The sequence below is a fragment of the Triturus cristatus genome, chromosome 3_1 (genome assembly GCF_964204655.1).
Source record: "Triturus cristatus chromosome 3_1, aTriCri1.1, whole genome shotgun sequence".
Lineage (NCBI taxonomy): Eukaryota > Metazoa > Chordata > Amphibia > Caudata > Salamandridae > Triturus > Triturus cristatus.
In genome coordinates this window covers 720,923,671-720,946,297 of record NC_140583.1, presented here as the reverse complement: position 1 = coordinate 720,946,297, position 22,627 = coordinate 720,923,671, and positions in this window count along the sequence as shown.

Genomic DNA, 22,627 nt, shown 5'->3' with positions numbered 1-22,627 from the left:
AAAGCAGTGAGCATCCTTTAATCTCACTTTAAGCTAAGAAAAGGTCTTACAGGAGAGAGTGCATGCGCTGTCTTAAGTGGGACCTAAAAAGTGAACCTATAGAGAAAGATACTCTCAGAAATGACTTATTTAGAAAGCTCTTGTGTGCTTTTTAACCTTGTAACTTTTTCATATGTAACAACGAAAGCACCAGTATAGTGTAAGACTAATGGTAGGCCCCAGGTTGAAGGATGTGCCTTGGAAGGTCGAATGGGGCTAAAACCCTCTCCTGGACTTAACATGTAGGGTTGGTTAAGCACCTTCCGCAGTAACTGTGGGAAATGGTGCAGAATGTAGCAGCCCTAATAAAGAGAGAGGCAAGTTAGAAGTGTCGGGGCTCTCTGGTGAAAACTACAGAAATAAATAGGTGTCAACTCGATAATTGGGGAAGTGGACTTTAGAGGGTGAAGAGTATTAGGGGGTCCTTGCTCAGAGCTGGGTTGGAGCAGTGGGGCAGCCAAGCAAGTAAAGGTGCAAAGTGAGGAAGGGGCTTCACTGAACAGTTTGGTAATGTCCCATAGCTTGTTCTTGGTGCAAAGCCTTATATTCAATATCGGCCTTGATGATTGTGGACTGGCGACATGATTCTAGTACAGGAGGGACCCAAGCTTTCTAAAGCATAGTAACAGCATGCTTGGTGAGGCGCAAGGCTAGGTCAATTAATAGGTTGATGACTTTCTATTATTGAAACTTTTATAGGTACCAAAAGCACATACAACCCAGTGATGGTGAATGGTTCTTGTGAGGGGCAACAGTATAGCCAGCAAGCCGGACCAATAGCTAGCAAGACGGGGGCATGACCACAGGATATGACTGAAATTTGCCCAGTTCACCAGGCAACGGGGGAGGAAGACGTAGGGAGAGGGAAAGTGTTTGTTAATTGCTGCCAGAGAGAAGTAGACTCTATGTAGTATATAAAATTTGATGAGCTGGAACCCCATATTGTGAGAAACCATGTGGGGGTATGCCAGTGCTCTGGTCCATTCTTTGGCATGGATACCTCTTCCTGCCTCAACTTTCCACTCTTTTGCTGGCATTGAGCAAGATGTGCTTATGTATAGTAAGTGTGCTGTATAGCCAAATAATGTGCCAGCGACCTTGAATTGAATTGAATTGGCATTTATATAGCGCCTGGCTACCCAGGAGCATCCCAGCGCCGAAGCCGTAACTAGAGGACAGATACCCTAAGGGAAAAGCCAGGTCTTTAGCTGTTTCCAGAAAGTCAGGTGATTGGGTTCCCTACGGAGGTGCAGCGGAAGGGCATTCCAGAGTCTGGAGGCATTGAATGAGAAAAGCCGACCGCCACTTCTGGCCTTCTTGATCCTGGGGACCACAGCAAGGTGAAGTTCATCTGAGCGGAGTTTTCTGTTCGCCCTGTAAGGGCGAATCAAGGCTTTGTTGATAGGAGGTCCACTCCCATCCAGTGACTTATGGGCAATGCAGAGGGCCTTAAAGTTGATTCTCTCAAGCACCGGGAGCCAGTGGAGAGAGCGTAGCACAGGCCTTGCCGAACTTCGATTGGGGGTCTCATTTAGCAGCCTCACTGCAAAATTTTGTACGACCTGCAGTTTCGGCACCACTGAATTTGGGGCCCCTAGGTAAAGGGCTTTTCTATAGTCTATCCTAGACAAAATTAGTGCCTGGATCAGTAATTTTTTTGCTTGGAAAGGTAGGAGAGGGAGTATTTTACAAGCCATTCTAAGCAGGCCATAACATGAAGCAGCAGTCTTCCTCGCCTGCACTTTGAAAGTGACGTCTTGGTCTAGCCAGATTCTCAGATTTTTTATCTCTGACTTGGAGACCGGTACCGGGCCCATAGAGGTTGGTCACATGGTGCTTGATAGAAACCTTATAGAGTTGCCGAGGATCATAAGCTAGGTCTTTTCGCCATTAAGTTTCAAGTGGGAAAGACTCATCCACTTAGCGACTTCCTCGAGGCAGGAAAGGAGGTCATTGGTCTGCTGGTTGGGGGGGTTCAGTGCTACGACCAGCTGTGTGTCGTTGGCGTATGTCACCATATGAATCTCAAAGGGGGATACTACGTCCGCCAGTGGGGCCATATAGACATTAAAAAGAGTGGGGCTCAGGGAAAAGCCCTAAGGGACTCCGCACTGTAAGGGGATGGGCTGTGAGTTGGCGTCGCCTTCAAAGACTTGGAAGAGTCTTTCTTCTAGGAAGGATTGTAGCCATAATAGAGCTGTTCCAGTCACTCCTGCGTTCCTGAGGCGGTGAACCAAGACACGGTGATTTACCGTATCGAAGGCCGCACTCAGGTCGAAGAGGATTATGGCTGATGTGTATTGACCCTTAGAGGCACACGCATCAAAGAAAAACCGGTCGCAAACGGCAGATTCTCAGAATCTGCCCCTTTGCGACCGTTATTTTTGCATTTGGGTTGCATTATACCAAATGCAGAAATCGCAAATTGCGATTGCATTTAAGGAATCGCAAATTGCGATGCTTTGAATGCAATGCAAGACGCCTTTTAAAATAGAGATTTCGCTATTAGAGGCCGCTAAATTCCAAAAAATTAAACTTGATGGTATTTAGCGAACACTTTGAAAAATGCACTAAAGTGCATTTTTCAAAGTTCCAGGTTACACACACATGCACTTGGGGCATTAGTGTACGCAACATGAGTGCACATATCAATTTCAGGGGGAGCATCAGGGTGTCCTTTTGGCACCCTGCACCCTTGAAATTGCGTGCGCAATTTGCGAGTACCTATAGGGTACTCGCAAATTGCGCATACACTTTCCCATTCATTCCTATGGGTCTGTAGGCCCATAGGAATGAATGGAAAGCCATTCCTTAATTGCAACTCGCAATTTGCGAGTCACAATTAAGGAATTTGTAGGAATCGCTATTTTTTTAGCGATTCCTACATGCATAGGTTTTTGCGATTCCTTATTAGCGAATCCTTATTTTTCGCTAATAAGGAATCGCAAATGGTATTTTTGATGCATGTGCCAGTTAGTGTATTGGGATTGCACCAGGGCGTGTGTGAGTAATTTCCACTGTGTCATGGAAAAAACAAAGAAAATCTTCGAAAACATACATTTGGTGTAGTCCTCTGTTTATTTCTTTTCTATATCTCTGGATCGTCGTTCGAGGAGAAGCAGAACTCAGTTTCCCAGGGGCACCAAGGACACGGCCATGTGGGAATCACCTGCTTAAAACTAAGCGGCCGCTGCTTCCTGCTCAGTATTGAGAGGATTTTACACACAGCCGGCGCGAGCAATCGTGGCAGTACAGCAAGTTTCTTGAGCGGCAGTCAGAGAGAGGGAGAGGAGGAAGACTACTGAATTGTAACCCAGTATCACCGATAGCCTTGGTCTGTAGCATGGGCCGGCTCCAGATCTTTCAGAAGCCTCTACAGAAGGTGCAAAAAAATCTGAATCTAGCCAAGAAGAAATACAAAAATAACGCTGACAAACAACATCGTCCAGGACCAAAATATGACTGGGTGATCGAGTATGGTTCTCAACTTCAACCGATAATTTCACCACAATGCTAAATTTTGCCCAAGCTTCAGCGGTCCCAGATATTTATAAACTATTTCTACCACTAGGGTCACGAAAACACCAAGATTTTCACACCTGCTTTACTCAATCCTGCAAAAGATCCAGGAACACGCCTCAGCCACCTGTCGGGGAAACAGAATATGAAGTAAGCTCCATCATAGATTCCAAATACCAAGGGACAAAATATGGTATGTCATAGCATGGAAAGGGTAGGTTCCGAAAAAGATTCATGGGAACCGGCAACAAATGTACATGGCAGCCCCTAAGGTGTCAGCACAGTTTCATGGACTACATCCAACCAAACCTGGGCCTATGAAACGGTCTTGAGACGGGGGTACTGTCATGATCAGTAATAACCACTGTATCATGGATAAAAACAAAGAAAGCCCTTAAACAGACACGTTTGGAAAGTCCTCTGTTTATTTATTTTATTTTCTGTATCTCTGGATCGTTGTTAGAGGAGAACAGGAACAAAGTTTCGCAAGGACACCAAGGACGCACACATATGGGCGTCACCTCCTTAAAACTAAAGTGTGACTGCCGCTTCCTGCTCAGCATTGAGAGGATTTGCCACATAGCAGTCGTGAGTAATTGTAGTAGTTCAGCAAATTTACTGAGCAGTCGTCAGAGAGGGTTCCGGGGAGGAGGAAGACCCCCTACTCCTCATAGAATGGTAACCCAGCTTCAAATCTTTCAACCTGTACTACTGGTAGACTTTGTGTTCCACGTACACGCGTGGATGTGCCCTTTACAAATATTGTGTCTAAAGGAGAGCTGGTACGGACATCATGTTAAACCAGCCTGATCTGTGAATCAACATGTAAGGTGAAATCTGGAATGACTTTTCGTTGCGTGAAATTGGATCCCAGAATTCACTCATGGTACATAAAGAGCCAGGACATTGAGAGTTCTAATTCAGAAGTGTACTGCCCTTTGATTTATTTTCATGTTTAAGACTTCACGTTTATAAGGAATAAACAATCACCTTTATTAGTGAGTTCTAATGGGGGCCATGCCTGGTGATTGAGGTATAAAATACAATCTTGAATGTACAAACAAAAGATATCATCTCAGCAATAAAGAACATTGGGGATTTCTAAGTATATGTTTGGGATGGGTTTATATATTCTTATCAAACTGTTTTTCATATTCTTGTCTTTCCAGACCTCCCTCCCAGTTGTTCCCTGCCCCAACATCCTGCCCATCACATGGCCATTCCAACACTTGGTACCCTTGGGGAGAACCTCAGTGGATTGGTCTTGCCTGATGGTGGGCCATTTGAGCATCGCAGCACTCCTGAGGATACTACCGCGTCCTGACAATGTGTTTCTGCCTTCAATTCCATAATGTGTCTGTTAGATTGTAAAATGTGAAGGAAAGTGTGATGCGTGAGGAACTGATCCTTGAGTATGGAGAACTTCTCCTGTAGTAGGCAAAATTATAAAAGACTGCCATATAGGAACAGGTCCCCAACCGTGGAGATGTTGCATTGTGTCAGTGGCTCAGCTCCACCAGCAGCCCCCATCGTTTTGAGAGGCGAAGGACGGCAATGGCAGGAGCATAGGGTATAACTTGTTTGGTAATGCACAGGCTTCAAGAATAGCAATGTAAAGCCATGCACAGCAGGTGTGGGAATCCTCGCAAATGAGGAACATCTGAGATCAGGAGGCCGCAGAGCTCCCTTGTGCGCAGCTGCAGCTTCTACTCACAAGTCCCATAGAGGAATAGACTATCAAGGCCACTGCAGTTATGCTGCCAAGTAAATAGTGTTCAAAGATGACAGTAAGAGTGATAAATCCTAATTCTGAAGTAGTGAAATCAAACGTCCTCTTGTTTTAGGGGACAGCCCCCAAGATCTAAGCTAACTCTAGCAGTCTAATGAAGAAAAGGGAAGGTGCATGATTTTCGCCAACCTACTTGCATGCCCGAGACAGCTGCAAAGCCCCTGAGAACTTGTGCTATATCTAAGTGATCCTCCAGAATGTCTTTAACATAGATCAGAATATTCTCGGCATAAAGGGAAACCACATGTGTTTTATCTGCAAGGAGCATATCCCAAGCCGTACCATCTGACCTCAGCCCACAAGCAAGGAGTTCCACTGCCAAGGCAGAGCAGGAGGGAGAGGGGACAGCATTGTTGCGTCCCTCTAATGGCCAAGAATGGGGGAGAGATTAGCTTGCCATTCCAAACCCATGCATGTAAAGCAGGAGTCTCCAACGAGTAGCTCGGGAGCTACTGGTAGCTCGCAAGTACCTTCAAAGTAGCTCTCTGAGGTGAAGTCAAGCCCAGTATCAATTTCAGAGTAGGTGCCTATTAAAGAAGGCAGCACTGATCAACTCAAGACCCTAAAAGTGACAGCCAGCCAAACTTATCACAGTAACTCTTACTAACACTCAAGCACACACTGTGCCAGTTTATAGGACCTGCTACATGACAGTCTGTATCCAATCTCAATATAATTAAGCCACAAAGAGATTGACCATGTTGCAGTACCTCCTTTATCAGTCACAACATGTGTGTGAACAGTGCACCATCAAAAAAGTATGGCAGCAGTAGCCTGAGCTGTAATCAGTGCTGACCCACCAAAGTGCGGGACTGCAGGAGTCAGAGAGAAAATGTGTCAGTTAGATGCATGATCAGCTCAAGACCTCAGGGGAACAGGGTATGATCCAGACCAGAGAAAATTAAGAGATTCATCAACATTTATGTGTGTGCCCATAATAAACACTATTGCTTCCTGAAACTATGCCTGGTGCCAAGAACCACCAAATATATATGCTAGCCCTATCATAAGAGTGTTATATTTGGCATAATTGTGTCCATTCCTGACATAATAGTGCCAATGGCATAATTATGGTCATCCTTGACTATTTTAGTGATTTTGGTCTAGTTGTGGTATGCTGGCAGCCATCATAGACCTACTCTGAGCATGACTGGCCTATATGTACCTATTCCTGGCATATTAATGATCATGACTGATATGTAGTCTTATCCCTGATCCTTCTGGTTTCCAGCCTTGGAACAACTGTGGCCCTAGTATAATGGGGGGCATTACTGGCATAATCCAGGCATCCGTGGTGCTATTCATCCATCCAATATGATATAATGGGGTAACCCACAATTGTCCACGCACCTGGGTAGCGATTTGTATAGGAAACAACAGTCCTAGAATTCTTTAAAGCTACTATTCTGTTATGAAAAACATCCATTAGTCAAAGGGCATCCGGTACCTATAGAATTAGCATTGTATCATTAATGTACCACCATTTTCTTTACAATGTAAACAAGTATATCCTCAAAAGACGCAAAGGCACAAAATATCGCTCCAATAATGACTGTTTAATATTTAGTTACTTTTATAACAGATCACCATATTCAATGCTCCAAAAAGAGAAAGAGGTTGCTCCAAGGGGAGTGTGAAAAAGAAAAGTGCTTTTGAGGTAGGACAGATATAAAGGAGGGGAATCCAAAGGGCAAATTCAATAACCAATCAATTATACATTCTGTTATCCTTAGTAAAACTGGCTGTGGTTCATAGTGGCACCAGTTTTACAGATAGGCCAGTCCCTTATGGATTTACATATATTAATTTCATGATTTTCTGATGATGCACAGAGAAAATTCATCTGTGAAAAGGCAGGCTGGGATGATATCAGGTACAGGCCCACTGGGGGAGAGTGTCGACGTTTTGACCCTGGTGCAATGAGGGTAATTTATATCCTCTGCAGGCGGGTATTCCTCAGGGGCTCTATCCTGACTGTACCTCACCCTAGGTTGCCTCCCCTCCCTCCGTCCTGAGGAAGACCCACCTGCAGAGGATATAAATTACCCTCATTGCACCAGGGTCGAAACGTCGACACTCTCCCCCAGTGGGAAAGTAGTATTAGATAGAAAAATGTGCATTTTCAGAAACTGGTGAATGATAATTCAAGCTGAGCTGGGGAGACGTACTGCTGTGCTTATGTCCTTTGTACCACTGGGCATGTCAAGATTTGAATGTTACTTCATAAGTTAAGGGGAGGCATTTAATATTGAAGAACTTTTTGCCAGCATTTCTGCTGGTAACCGCACTTGGTATACTTGGGTGGTAACTACTGAAAATCTTGCTTTGGGTGGTCATAGTGTAGTCACTATTTTACAGGTATAGAATTTGCTAGAAGCTCGGGAAGACTTTCCTTGAGCAGAAGTAGCTCACACTACAGGAAAGGTTGGAGACCCCTGATGTAAAGTAATTTAATGAGTCAGATGGTGCACTCTCTGGAGTTGAAGCACCATGAGACCTCAAAGAGGTACTCCGAAGTCAGTGTGTCAAATGCTTTCTCCAGGTCTAGTATTAAAGAAGCTGATTGAGGCCAGGATGGCAGAGCTGCCTCAAGAAGCTGGTAAAGTCTCAGCCGGTTCGGGGAAGTTTCACAACTTAGGATAAAGTTGTTCTGATCTTAATCAAACGTAGTAAGACCCCATGGATTCGAGATGCAAAAGTTTTCTCCAGGATTTTATAGTCAGAATTAAGGAAAGATATGGGGATCACCAGTGCCTCTTTGCTAGCAGATAGCTCCTGTATAGCTGCTTTGACCTTGTAGGCCATAATTAGGGTGTCATGTTTTTCATGTACAGGGGGACACAGAGAGGGGAAAGGTCAGCTAGAAAAACAGCTTCTGCCACAGTAGGGGTAGCAGGGTGGCTCTCATATAATTGCCAGTCGTAACTGTGGAACCCCAAAAGAATATTGTGTTTAGAGTATATTACTGCTCCCAGTAAGGTTCTCAGTAGCTAGCCAGGCCAAACGAAACCCAGCCTTGTCTCCTTCTATATGGGTTCAGGCATCTAAGCTTTTCAGTAAGGGAGTAGTCACGCTTGCGCTCCTCTTGGAGGGTTTCACACTATGTTGGGTTGCCTACCAGCTGCCTTTCTATGGAACGACTGAAAGCCTTGATCTTGGCTAGCTCCCTCGCTAGGGTTCTACACATGTTTGTGACCTCATGAATGCAATGCCCCCGCTTCACCACCTTCAAGGTGTCCCAGTTGGTCTCTTGGAAGGAAGCGGGGCCTCATTGTCTTAAAAGTATTCCCTGCAGGGGTACTGTAGAAATTAGGGTCTTCTAGCATTGACACTTGGAAGCACCAAGAAGGGATAAGAGTAATGGCACCTGGAGAGTAAAATGATCAGAGCTCGACCTACCCAAGTAATCAGCTGAAGAAAACATTGGCCAAAGTTAGGTGGAGCAAATTATCTAAGCATACATAAAGGTCATGAGAGGAAGGGAGTAGTAGGAGTAAAGTCCAGCCTGGGCATCATACATCTACCAAGGACTATCGCACAAGCCACAATGCCAATACCTTTGCATTGCTTACTGCTTCGGCCTGGAGAAGGAGTGGAGGCGACCTGTGGAGTCTGACATCTAGAACAGAGATAAAATCATTACCCGGGCCAGGATCCCGGGAATGTGTACCAATTGAGCCAGATGTTAAGATAACCTATAGTAGAATGCAGGTTGGTCTGTGTTGCGAGATTATATACTGCCCATTACCAACTGGATTCCGCCCAGTGACCCCCCCACCAATGGTTGATGTCACAGAGAAAGGCACACCCACCTGCACCACAATGAGGGTTCCTGTAACATAGGCTGAGAAACTGGTTGCAATGACCTGGCCTCACCTGCAATTTTGGAGTCAGAGATCTTCTGAAGTTGTGAGATGGGTTTTTTGCAGTAGTGCTATGTAGGCCTCTCTACAGCAGAGATGGAAGTGGATTTAATAGTGTTAAACCTCACTGATGTTCCAGGTAATTAAGGAATAGGAGTTAGCGTGATTATCGTGTATGGCAGGGGTAAGATGAATTGGGGCCTTGGGTGACATGATGCTTTTGATACACCACAACCTGGGGCCACACAACTACAATGAAACACACCAGCAATAGGGAGGTTGGTGATTGGCAATAGGTCTGACCAAGGAGAGTGTAACCAAAAGAAAGGCATGGAATCTTCATTTGGTGGAGCGCAAACAGAAGACCGACCAAAACTAGGAATACTACAGGAAATCGTCAAGAGGGGATCAGTGAATTTGTTAGTTAAGGGTGCAGAGATATCCGAGTAGTACACAAGGAGATTTGGTCCCAATCCCTGTGTGTGTCTTTCAGTACCCAGCATGGGCAAGTTTTCTCTGGCAGCATTGGTTCCCCAAGGGGTGGCCTCCAATAAGGTCAGGCCTCCAGCACAGTCGTGGGAGATTTGGAGCCAGTGGACACCGTCTCATGATCTGGCATGCAAACGTCTGTCAGTGTGTGCCCTCCAGCTACGAGAGCTTGCCCTACCCTTGAGACCAAGACCTCAGTGGGTCCCCGGAACGATAATGGCGGGGGCCCACTCTATGCCTGTCCAGCAGAACCTACTGGTGCTGCACAGCCCCAGCAATACCCTGGCCAAGAATCAGGAAATCACCACTACATAGCCTACCCCCTGCTGGTGTCACAGGGCAGAGGCTGCTTTGATATGTCAAGGAGGGCAATAAGTTACAAGAGGGGGAGGTCCCCAAAGGCACTGTCCCCCGAAGATCATCAGTTCAAACTTCAAGCCAGAGCAAAGTCACAACAGAGGGGCAAGACTGACCCCCAGGCCTTCAGCAGCACCCACAGGTAACTGAGCAGAACGGGCCACCTTTGGAGTCATTAGGCCCCAGTACATCAATATGCAGACTGGACGTGCCAGGAAAAGAATGCCAGTAGGAAAGTCACCACCACTCCTCTGGCAACCCCGGCTCAAAACTGCAATGGGGGCTGGAGGGGTGGGGCTCACCGCCAGGCTCCGGTATCAGCACCACAGATCCCCCAGAGAGAGTCACTCCTTGCGCCCTCTTTAGTGCCTGGGGCCTCCTGCAGTTTTCCTATGCCCGGTGCACAAATTAAAAGCAGATCCCATAGGGCCGGTGGTGCTCAGGGCAAAACATATGGGCCCACGTGGTCCATCCACCTTTTTGAGTGTTCGTTCACCCAGGTGATACCCTCCCTACAGACAGGGATCCCTTAATCAGCAGGGCCCACACCACATCAGATGTGCCGAGGAGTCAGGATGGATGTGGATCTGGCAGGGAGAGAGCGGTTTACTGGATGTGATGGCCAGATGCTCTTTACTGCGCATCTGCCATCTTGGTCCTTCTGGACACGCCCCTGTATAGTAAATTTAAAATGTGCTAAAACATATGGTAAAAAAGAAATAATAAGAAAAAGATATATGCATATTTGTTATGCGCTGATCCATGTTCTGAATGTGTTTGTTACATGTACTATTAGGAATTTGTATACCAGAAAGCAGCATAGGGATATGTATTTCAATACTGTGATGTGGGCAGCAGCTCATTAATAATATAAAAAATATTCTATGTGAGCCCCTCCCATTTCTTATAAGTGAGGAACAGTGTTGATCTAAATTCAACTTTTTATGGATGCTGTATGGCAATAAAAGCATAAGCACAACATTTCTGTGCAAAATGTATGAACACACTCCCACACATCACAATTAGTAAACCTGATGAGCAACAACTGTCTCAAACTCAACACCGACAAGACAGAAGTACTCATCTTTGGAAAAGGCAAGTACACACACTGGGACAACGAATGGTGGCCCTCGGGGTTGGGCCCAACTCCGATACCCACCGAGCATGCCTGCAACTTTGGCATCATCCTCGACAGCCTGCTAACCATGAAGAAGCAAGTCTGCGCAGTCTCCACCACCTGCTTCTTCACGCTCCATATGCTCAGGAAGGCTTTCAAATGGCTGCCAACAGACACCAGGCGAACCGTCATGCATGCTCTCGTCACCAGTAGACTTGACTAAGGCAACACCTTCTACGCAGGAAAAACAGCCTAACTCATGAAGAAACAACAGAAAAGCCAGAACACAGTGGCCAGGCTCATTCTCATCCTCCCCAGATGGACACACATAATCCCTTACCTCAGGAAACTCCACTGGCTACCAGTCATGAATAGATGTCAGTATAAACTACTCACACCCACGCGTACAAGGCATCACACAACAAAGGACCGGCGTACCTCAACCAATGTGTGACCTTTCACTAGCCCACCAGGAAACTCAGATCCGTATTCCTCGCCTTAGCTATCACCCGTTGCATCCGCCGGACATACAGCGGAGGCCGCTCCTTCTCCCATCTGGCGGCCAAGACCTGGAATGACCTCCTTCTGCACCTCAGAGCCTCACCATCGCTCCAGCAATTCAGGACCTGAAGACATGGATGTTCAACCAATAAGAGAACAGTCAGCACTATCTGACAGCGCCTGGAGACCCTCACGGGTAAAGCAGTCGTGCTCTACAAAACCTGATTGATTGATTTATTGATTGATTAAATTAAAAGAAAATTGTATTTAAAACGATATACCTTTAAGAACCATTCATTGGGTGTGGGGGGGCAGCCAAGATGGTAGCAGCACTATCAATGAAAAACCTGTATAATATCCTTCTAACTTGTATTTTATGGGGTTGGTGATTATCAGAGATTCAGGTGCTGCTGGAAGAAAATCAGTGGGACCAAGGAGAAGACAGAAATGGGCAGCTGCAGCTAATGGAGGCTGAAACACCTAGACAGCGAGACAAGCTAGAGAGAGAGAGGACGGCTAAATGATACGTGGAGAAAGGACGGAGGACAGGGTGTCCGATCGTCAAACACTGCCCAAGAGATTCTCAGTAGTCTAGGTGCATATACATATTCATAATCAAAAGCAGATGTATAAACTTTTGTACGAATTAGTAGCTATTAAGTTCAGGGCAACAGTCTATCAAGTCTGTCATGAACTTAAGTACCAAGAAAATATTGCATCTCATGATCAATACTCAGACCTTTGTCAACTGCTGATAATTCAATTATCCAGCATGACTCATATTGCCTCAGTTTAAGTTCCCGGTTACCACCCCTAGCATCACTTTTAACAGCTTGAATACCATGAAAACTGAAGCTCTAATGTATATTCTGAGCCGTACAATCTTCAGCGTGCATCGCCTTTGGGTGTCATGATTACCCTATATCACTATGATATTGTGGAATAGGTGAGCTGATATGCACAAACCAAAACACATCACCAGTTTCTGGGGTTATACTTTGATATTCATTAGTGGCTTTCATTTGAGAACACAAACGGTGCTTGGGTTAATGTCTTTTGAGTTTGTAGAAACACAGGAAAATACTCATCTTTGTATAGCATGCACTGGTTGCATGATGCACATATTTTGTGATTCTTAGACCTATTTGTAAATAAGGATTGATCTGAAGTAGATGATGGTAGATTCTTAAAGGGAGAACACGATTGTGTGAATTGACCTACCTTAGATCTGGCATATTTATACTAGATGAAGCTAGATATATGTAAGAAGAATTTGAACATGAATGTTATCTTTGTTATAATTTATGTTGTGCAAACACTTAGTTTGTTCTTTTTGTAGCCCTGATGAAGTCAATTTGGTTTAAGAACCAATGACCAAACATGTGTGGGCTACAGAATTGGCTACAGGATTGACTGGAATGTACACTATATTATTATTATCGCCTGCGAAGAAGGAGGATTAAAGGAACAAAGAAAACTCAACAAAGAAATCTCAACAAAGGAACAAGGACTTTTTTGTACTTACTCGTCTGATTGCTGTGTTGCCATGACGCGGCCAGTGTTCACCTTGTCATAGGGCTTTTTTTTTAAACGTTAAACCATTATGCACAGCAGCTCGTGCTGATGTGTAACATATCTAACAAAACATTGACAAAACCAATAGAATTCACAGAGGTGAAACCTACTGGCTTTACAATGCTTCTTTTTGTTATGTATTACCCAGGGGTCCGGTGGAGGTCAGGCCACTGTTAGGGACGGTGAGAGATTAGCTATTTTATTTTGCTCCTTTTTCCTTGTTTCTTCTGATCTGATTCTTATTTGGTGCAGAACATCTCATCTCATCTATCCTCTGGGCTAGCTGACTTTTTCCTTGTGGTTCAAACTCTTGAGTAATGTTCGGACTTTTTGGAAAGACGGGAAGTCTCTAGTGGAGTTTGGTTATATCTTCAGTGTAAGTCTTTAATATTGCTTATTCTTTGTGTGTTTTGTTATGCAGTTTTGCCTATGCGCCTTCCCTAGTGCCTTCATAGAAAAGTTCTTGCTGTTAAGATTGTGCTGAACAACACTGATATCAACCACTTTCTCTACACATTGTTTCCTCTTACTCGAACCCCCTCTTATCCCTATGTGATTTTCCTAATAATTACTGGCAAGGTGCCTCCATATCAAGTTTTGGAATAGACATCCGTGGTCATTTACCTTATCCTTTTAGTGTACCTGACGCATGTGCTAGAGCGCCATGAGGTTTTGAAAATTGTAGGGGTGCACTATAATCATGCATAGTCCGCATCCACATATATCCTTATGTTGATTAACAGATGCTCATTAGAAGAGTCAATGTAATAATGAATAATGTGAATGTAACGTTAGAGATATAATTCGTGTTAGTCAAAAGAGTTCATGATTTTAAAATGTGGTTGCCTATCGTAAAGTGCCTAGTAAATTAATTTGTGTGAAATGTAATACATTAAATTTAAACGTGCACAATATTAAAGTCTGCACGTGTAGAACTGATTACTTATATACTGAATGTAATGAAATATAGTGTTTGCCGATGCAACATTTATTATGTGTGTAGTTCTTGGTCTATAGAGGCCTAATTGAATGTCTATGTTTTCCTACAGAAAGGCCTACTCGCATTTCTTATGTTAGCTGAATTGTGCAGGCCGAGATGTACGTTCCTGGGAAGGCTCTCATTTGGAGGTAGTCAGCGAATTGCATGTGCAGGGAAGGATTTTTCGTTCTCAGGCTCTGTTGCAGGTGCAAGGACATCGTCCTCGTTAGCTAAGACCAACCTTTTGTTTTAGGAGTTAGGTTTGGAGGAGCGTTTGCTACAAGAGTCTCCAGGAATGCTGATAATTTGGAAGATGCTACTTTCTGCGCTGAGGGAGCCTGGGACTCAAGGACGTTTCAACCGTTATTGGACGAAGGACAGGTTTCGATGGAAAGTTACCTCTAGGAGGTGTCCAGCCAGAAGAGGTGTAACAAAGGCGTGTCTTCCATGTTGTGCATTTTGTATTAGGGACAGTGCCCCGAGGGAGGAGAGGCAGAGTAGGAGCAGATGAGGGAAAAAAGAGATCGATATTGAGGAGGGAGACTTAGAGCAAGTTTGGTAGCTTCGGCTACTGACCCGTTCAACGTGAGTGCACTTCTTAGGAAGTCTTCACGAGCTGACACCTTTTTCCAATCTTGCTAAGTAGGGATGTCATCCAAATGTTAGTGTAGGGAGCAGACTAATGAATTTCATTGTAGGTATCCATGAAGACTGATTTAGATATTGGAGCATTTATCTTTTGCTTGATATCCTTAGAGTTCATTATTCTTTTTATGCTTCATCGAATTAGGTTGCTGCATAGATTAAACTTTGTATTAGTTCCCATGTATTTTCTTAACCTCGTCATGAGGTGCTTGTATGTTCAGTTATTTTTGGCTTTGTAATAAACCCCCTAAATCTTAACTCGGAGTAAGTGATTCTTTAGTGTTGGAATTGGAGGGATACTGATCATAGAAGGATGTGTTGGGTCTCTGCCCTTTACACTCCACAGCAGATAAAAAGGTCTAGTCGGCCGAGGATTCTTAAGAGTGGTAAGAGATGGTAAGATAAGATAAAAATCCGGCGTTATCAGGTGGTGGCAGAGTAGGATGGTTATCTCTGTAGTAAGGGGAGATCTGGTTTAGGGTAAGTCACTATTGAGTCCCCATAGATCCCAAGTGATGGTGATCCAGTGGATCGTGAGCGGAGGATGACGGCGTTGATGAAGCTGACGGAGAGTAACGGTGCAGCAGAAGCAGCAGTTCATGGGAGAGTGAGTATGAACAGGGTTGTGAGTCGGTTAGATTGTGGTGTTGTGTTGATTGTGTGATGTCTTGCGGAGTTAGAGTGAGAGTCGAGTGATTGTGGTTTCGGACTGTGAGCGCGCGTGGTTCATGAGATTTGATTTTGATATCCCGGGATAAAAGATTATGGTGTAGAAGACACCCAGAGTTGAAATTGTCTGACTAGTGATTGTGGGAGTCATGAGACGTCATTGACTGACCCACTGGTGATAGGGAAATGTGTGTGCGTGAGTAACCGACGCAGGTCGTGGGTTACTGTATGTGGAACATTGAGTGTTTGAATCCTATCAATTAAGTACATGACTGTCCGGCCGTTCATGGGCAGATAGTCTGAGACAGTTGTCCGGTCGTTTTGCAGACAGACGATTGCCGTAGTTGAGGTCGACAATTGTGGGAAACTGTCCGGTCGTTGGTGGACAGGCAGTCAGAGAAGTGACTGTTCAGTCGTTTGGTGGACAAATAGTTATTTCATTGTATGAAAGAGATCCGTGAGAGTGTGCGAGAGACGAATTGTAAAGGAGGGGAACTGCTGCAAGCGGAGGAAGAGTGACGTCAGAGGGTGCCGCGCTGCGATAGGTCGGTTGGTGTGAAGCCACGCTGGTATTGATGGATTGACATCAGGAAGTAGAACGAAACGTTGTGTGTAAATTAAAAGTTGATTTCACCATGAAATGTTTTAAAGTTTTATGAGACATGTGTAGAGGAGATAGAGCGGTGGTTACTCTGGGAGGAGAAGAGGCTCCGCCCAAAGATATCCCGGCTCATTACATGGCAAAGAATGTGGGATTGCATACTATAATTTGGCTTGAGAATTGGCATAAAATGACTGAAAAAGAGGGAGAATTGGCTTTCCCGAGATATGGTACTTTCAGATTGGAAGTGTTATATCAGTTGAAATCGGTGATGTCTTCATTGCGACCTCTACCCAGACCAACACAGTTAGAAGCGCTAAATGCATGGATTAGAGCAGTACATGACAGGAAACGAGATCGAAGTCAGGAAAGAGTGAAAAAGTTGATCAGAGCATTTCAAGATGAGCGATGGGACGCATTGGAGAAAAGATGGAGGGTGGAAATCATTGAGGGGGATAGGCTATTCCCATTGATGGTGAAGGTGGGTGACACATAGAAGAGGAGTACAGAAGAAGACTATAGTGACACAGATGATGGCTTACTGGAGAGGTTATTGTCAGAGAGACCACCCCCATATAACCCAGAAGGAAAGTCAGTAGCGATAGAGAGAATTGGGGACTCATAGATTCAACCCAATGTGAGAGCAGTTGGGTAAATCTCAGCAGGAACAGAAGGGATGAGGGCATAGACGCCAGCAAGCGCTGAAGCTAACGGAACTGCAAGGTTACCGGATGCTCTTACATTGCCGGTTACCATTGGACACATAGTGTCAGTTTATGACCCAGATCAGGCAAGGAATGAGAGCTTAGTACAGTCAGCAGTAGAAGGGATTAGCTCAGGAGGGAATGGCACGGTGAGCGGAGTAGCTCACTTACCGAGACCCATAGAATCGAGTATGCCATTGCCAGCCACTGCAGTCTCCTCTAGAGGACAGGTGGATGTGAGACCAGAAAGACCAAGGCCCCTGGCTGAGTCGAGATCAGATCTAAGAATGTGGGAGCCACCAGTAAGAAATCAGTGTGACAGAATGCCAGGAGATTGGGATTGTGAGGATTCAAGAGGTCGACCAGTCTCTAGGAGTGTAGCAGAAAAGAACAGATGCGGAGATCAGAGCAGTGAGAATGATGAGTCGAGTAGCGCATCTAGTCGAGGAACCCTGAAGGTTGCATAAGAGCAAAGATGATGGATATGGTGAGATTGAAGGCTGAAGTAGACGAGATAATTAGTGGAAACTTGCCTCTGGTAAGAATCGAACTTTATGAGCCAGACAAACTGTTGTTTGTGGCGAAGGATGTAACTCACAAGGCAAGGTTAGCACACGAGAAATTGACTGAACTGGCATAAAGGTATGAGGTGGATCTCTCCAAAACAAAGATGTTACAGGGAAGTCACAGGTTGAAGTACAGTGATCAGGAATTGGAAGAGAAGAAAGTCATAGGGTTGAAAGCTCACATTCGAGAATTGGTAATAGGGATACGTGCATGGAGCATGCTTGATAAGTGGGAGGAAAGATGGTCCAAAAAGAAAAGCACTAAAAGAAGCATAGGAGAGACGCCGCCTCCGGGAGGAGGAATGATAGGAGTAGAGAATCACCCTTTGCTAGAAGTTCAGAACGGAGGGTATGTGCACGTGCCTTGGAGTAGGGGTGATTTAGCAGCATTCACAAATGATTTCTCTCGGCTGAGGGGAAAGCCAGTCGAATGGTATAAGCAGGTTGATCTGTTTGTTAAAATCTCGAAGGTGTTGTGGATCGAGCTGAATACATTGTTTGATATTGTTGTACCAAGTGATCTGTGGGCAGCTTGTAAAGTTGCAGTTGATTGGCCAACTTCTGAATCAGATGAATGTATGGAATTTCATGTAGGTTGTTGCTTAGCATGTTTAATGGAAGAGGTCATTATGAGTACTTCTTTTCGCATTAGGATGCAATGCTTTCACAGGTACCAGCTTACAAGCATTTGAATAAGTGTGATTATTACAAGCAGGAGGATAGGATTGGGAAATATTTCATACCGACTTCAACATTAGATACAGCGTATGCCCATAGACACAATTTGACTTGCTCATTGACTGAAGTAGAGAAAAAATGTGTAGATCAAGTAGAAGATAGATATAGACAGCTATCACAAACACGAGATACTAGGTAAAGTCCAGTAGATTGGACTGAGGAGGAGAGATCTCACAGAGCAAAGGGGAGTTATGACCCTATAGCATTGGACTTGGTGCAGCAGGGGAAGCTGTGTGTGAAACGTGTACAGACCTATTATGATAAGGTCTATGTGGGACAAAGTATGTGTGATCATGTTTTCACCATGGAAGCGTCTGCAAAGGACTTTCTGCAGGGTTCGGTGCAAGTGGTGCCAACCGTATATTATGTGTGCGGAAAGAATGCTTATGTGAGATTGCCTGGGAATTGGTATGGAACTTGTTATTTAGAAATCATTTTTCCCAAAATTTACCATGCAGAGGAATTAGAGCTTCTGGAGGATGGGAAGCACTCTAGAGTGAAAAGAGGTGTGAGTGCGGGAGCAGTGGTTGGAGATATATTTGGAGCAGTGATACCAAGTCTGGGAGTGGTTCTGAATGATGTGAAGATTAGGAGACTCGTTACTGTTGTTGACGAGTTGTCAATTAATACAGCTAAGTCGTTGATACTTGTGGATGGAGAGATGTTGTCGATAAGGACGATGGTGATGCAGAACTGTCTTGCTTTAGATGTCTTACTGGCAAAAGATGGCGGAGTCAGTAAAATGTTGAGGGTTCAAGAGTGCTGTACTTATATACCAGATAACAGCAAAGATCTGAATAAGTATATAAGTAACATCACTGTGATCCATCATGAGATCCAGGATCTGACTGAAGAGGGTGTTTGGGAAAAAGTTGGAAAAGGATTTGACAGTGTGGGGAATTGGTTTGCAAACTTGGGAAAGGGCATTCTTGGTTACATTCTGAAGCCCATCATTATCATAGTGGTTTGTGAGGTTTGCTTGTGGGGATTTGCCAGAGCTTATCAGTGGTACAAGGTTTACCAAGTTGAAAGGTCCCTTAGGGAACAAGAGATAAGGATGGCTGGACTGCAGGACAGTCACTATCAGAATATTAAGAATTTAGAGAAGTTCCGACAGGGAAGAATGGCTATGAGCTCAGTTTAGGTCGGTTCTTTTTCCAGGTAATTATGGTATTGATGATGACAGGGGTCATCAAAGGGGGGAACTGACAGAGCGCCATGAGGTTTTGAAAATTGTAGGGGTGCACTATAATCACGCATAGTCCACATCCACATACATCCTTATGTTGATTAACAGATGATAATTAGTAGAGTCAATGTAATAATGAATAATGTGAATGTAACGTTAGAGATATAATTTGTGTTAGTCGAAAGAGTTCATGATTTTAAAATGTGGCTGCCTATCGTAAAGTGCCTAGTAAATTAATTTGTGCGAAATGTAATGCATTAGATTTAAACGAGCACAATATTAAAGTCTGCACGTGTAGGACTGACTACTTATATACTGAATGTAATTAAATATAGTGTTTGCAGATGCAACGTTTATTATGTGTGTAGTTTTTGGTGTATAGAGGCCTAATTGAATATCTATGTTTGCCTATGGAAAGGCCTACTCACATTTCTTATGTTAGCTGAATTGTGCAGGCCGAGATGTACTTTCCTGGGAAGGCTCTCATTTGGAGGTAGTCAGCGAATTTCATGTGCTGGGAAGGATTTTTCATTCTCAGGCTCTGTTGCAGGTGCAAGGACATCGTCCTCGTTAGCTAAGACTAACCTTTTGTTTTAGGAGTTAGGTATGGAGGAGCGTTTGCTACAAGAGTCTCCAGGAATGCTGATAATTTGAAAGATGCTACTTGCTGCACTGAGGGAGCCTGGGACTGAAGGATGTTTCAAGCGTTATTGTACGAAGTACAGGTTTCGATGGAAAGTTACCTCCAGGAGGTGTCCAGCCAGAAGAGGTGTAACGAAGGCGTGTCTTCCATGTTATGTATTTTGTATTAGGGACAGTGCCCCGAGGGAGGAGAGGCAGAGAAAGAGCAGATGAGGGAAAGAAGAGATCGATATTGAGGAGGGAGACTTAGAGCACGTTTGGTAGCTTTGGCTACTGACCACCTTCAACATGAGTGCACTTCTTAGGAAGTCTTCACGAGCTGACACCTTTTTCTAATCTTGCCTTGGGAGATGCTAAGTAGGGATGTCATCCAAATGTTAGTGTAGGGAACAGACTAATCAATTTCTTTGTAGGTATCCATGAAGACTGATTTAGATATTGGAGCATTTATCTTTTGCTTGATATTCCTAGAGTTCATTATTCTTTTTATGCTTCATCGAATTAGGTTGCTGCGTAGATTAAACTTTGTATTAGTTCCCATGTATTTTCTTAACCTCGTCATGAGGTGCTTGTATGTTCAGTTATTTTTGGCTTTGTAATAAACCCCCTAAATCTTAACTCGGAGTAAGTAATTATTTAGTGTTGGAATTGGAGGGATACTGATCTTAGAAGGACGTGTTGGTTCTCTCCCCTTAACACTACACAGCAGATAAGAAGGTCCAGTCGGCCGAGGATTCTTAAGAGTGGTAAGAGATGGTAAGATAAGATAAGAATCCGGCGTTATCACATGCCGTATTCTAAAATAATTCATGCTACAGCATTCCAGACTGGGAGTCATGGAGTATGTTACTCCATTCTGGGGGACATGACACCATCTGCACTGTATTCAATAATTGTTTTGTTAAACAGTCAACTAATCTTCTGAATATTGACAGCAATGAAAAATCCCTTTTTCCAAAGTATTGTTTTTTTTTTCTTTAAATGTATACTGCCTGTTGGTACTGTTTGTGAGATGAAAGCAGTTTGGGGTCCTTTTCCATTGTTCCCTTGAAATTTAAGATTGCCCTTCCTCTCAGATGCCCTACACTGCAAAACCTTCTCTGGCATGGCTCACTTTATTTGTTCAAGTCAAGTATTGACTTCCAGAATTGTTGAAATATTTGGCACGGGGAGTACTCCTAAAAATGATAAAAGAGCCAATACATCTTCTTCAGGTAGATGCCATGGGATAGATTACTTCTTTGTGAGGATAACAACAACCACAATCTATGTCAATCAAGTAATGCCTAAGTTAATTAGAAACGCTTGCTTAGCTGATTCCTCCATTTTCTGTAGAGGGGATAACTCTGAGTATACTAATTTGAGCTTATTTACATTACTTGAGCAATTTGCCCACTTGAGAGTATAACTATAAGTAGTGAAGCAGGCTCAGTGGAACTGAGGTCTGGGTTTTTGAGGAACTGACTGGTGCACGGCTGGACCACTTTCTTAGCTGTTATTGGAGCCAATGGCTTTCTTTCTACACCACGCTTCCAACAGTCATCAATTATTTTTTAAACCCTTCAATGAATGAAGGCAGCGACTAGAACCAAAGGATTTTGGAGACGAGGACCACCTTCATATCTTATGCCGTCACCAATAAATACACAGACGGGATCGGGTATTTGACAGTGGCCGCTGGTGACATTTGAAAGTGGTGATCCGTAAAATTATTGTCGTACGAGCGAGCCTGGAGGGGGGGGGGGTCTCCCCTGACAAAAATTTTGAAAAAAGAGTGGACAAATGGTGCATTTTTAGGCAAATTTGAGGAAGCAGGAAGGTTAATAAAGCAATACGATTGAATTAGTCATCATTTAAGAAACTTTAGTGAGTTTCTATCTTTCTCTGGTGAAAAAGGCCTTTGCCGTTTTTTCTGTTGAGTTGCAGTCCAGCAATCTCACTGACGACTGAAGAGCCTGAGAAAACGTACATTTCCTTCTCCACTCATACTTGTGCATGAATACACTATTGCACTGTCCACTGCCACATAGCACAGGTAACCAGGACACCACACAAGCGACAAAAGACTGAATAATACAATTAATACATCAAAACTGCACTCAACCCACCAGAATGGTCAGTCCTAATGAGTCTGAAGCGGGATGCCGCCTGTCATGTGTCTGCAAGCCTAGGTAAAACAGCTTCCACAAAGCTGGGCACATTTCTGCCTGAGTTAGTCTTATTTTATTATAAATTGCCTCTTCGTCCCCCTCCCTCGCCCAGCAAGCAGTCCACGTAGAACACGTCACGCTAAAACTAGCAAACGCTGCACATAACACCCAGGACTAAAGCATCAGCACAAATGCGCTCTGCGGAGGCCCCTGACCTTTCGGGCCAGCAGGCCCTGCCAGAGCTCGCTGGGGCTGCCATAGCTGCACGTCCCAAATTACCCCAGCCACGCGCCATGAATAATATGCAGATAGCAAACTCGTCTTTGCAAGTGTTGAAAAGGTTATGTAACAAGTCTCCTTAATGAAATATATAACATATGGAAACCAAGTCTCTTCTAGGCTGAAAAAGCAAGAATGACAACCCTCAGAAGAACGAGGGCTCCAAATGCTGACAGGTTCCCCACCGGAACTCTAGTGGTCGAGGCAGCCCGGGGC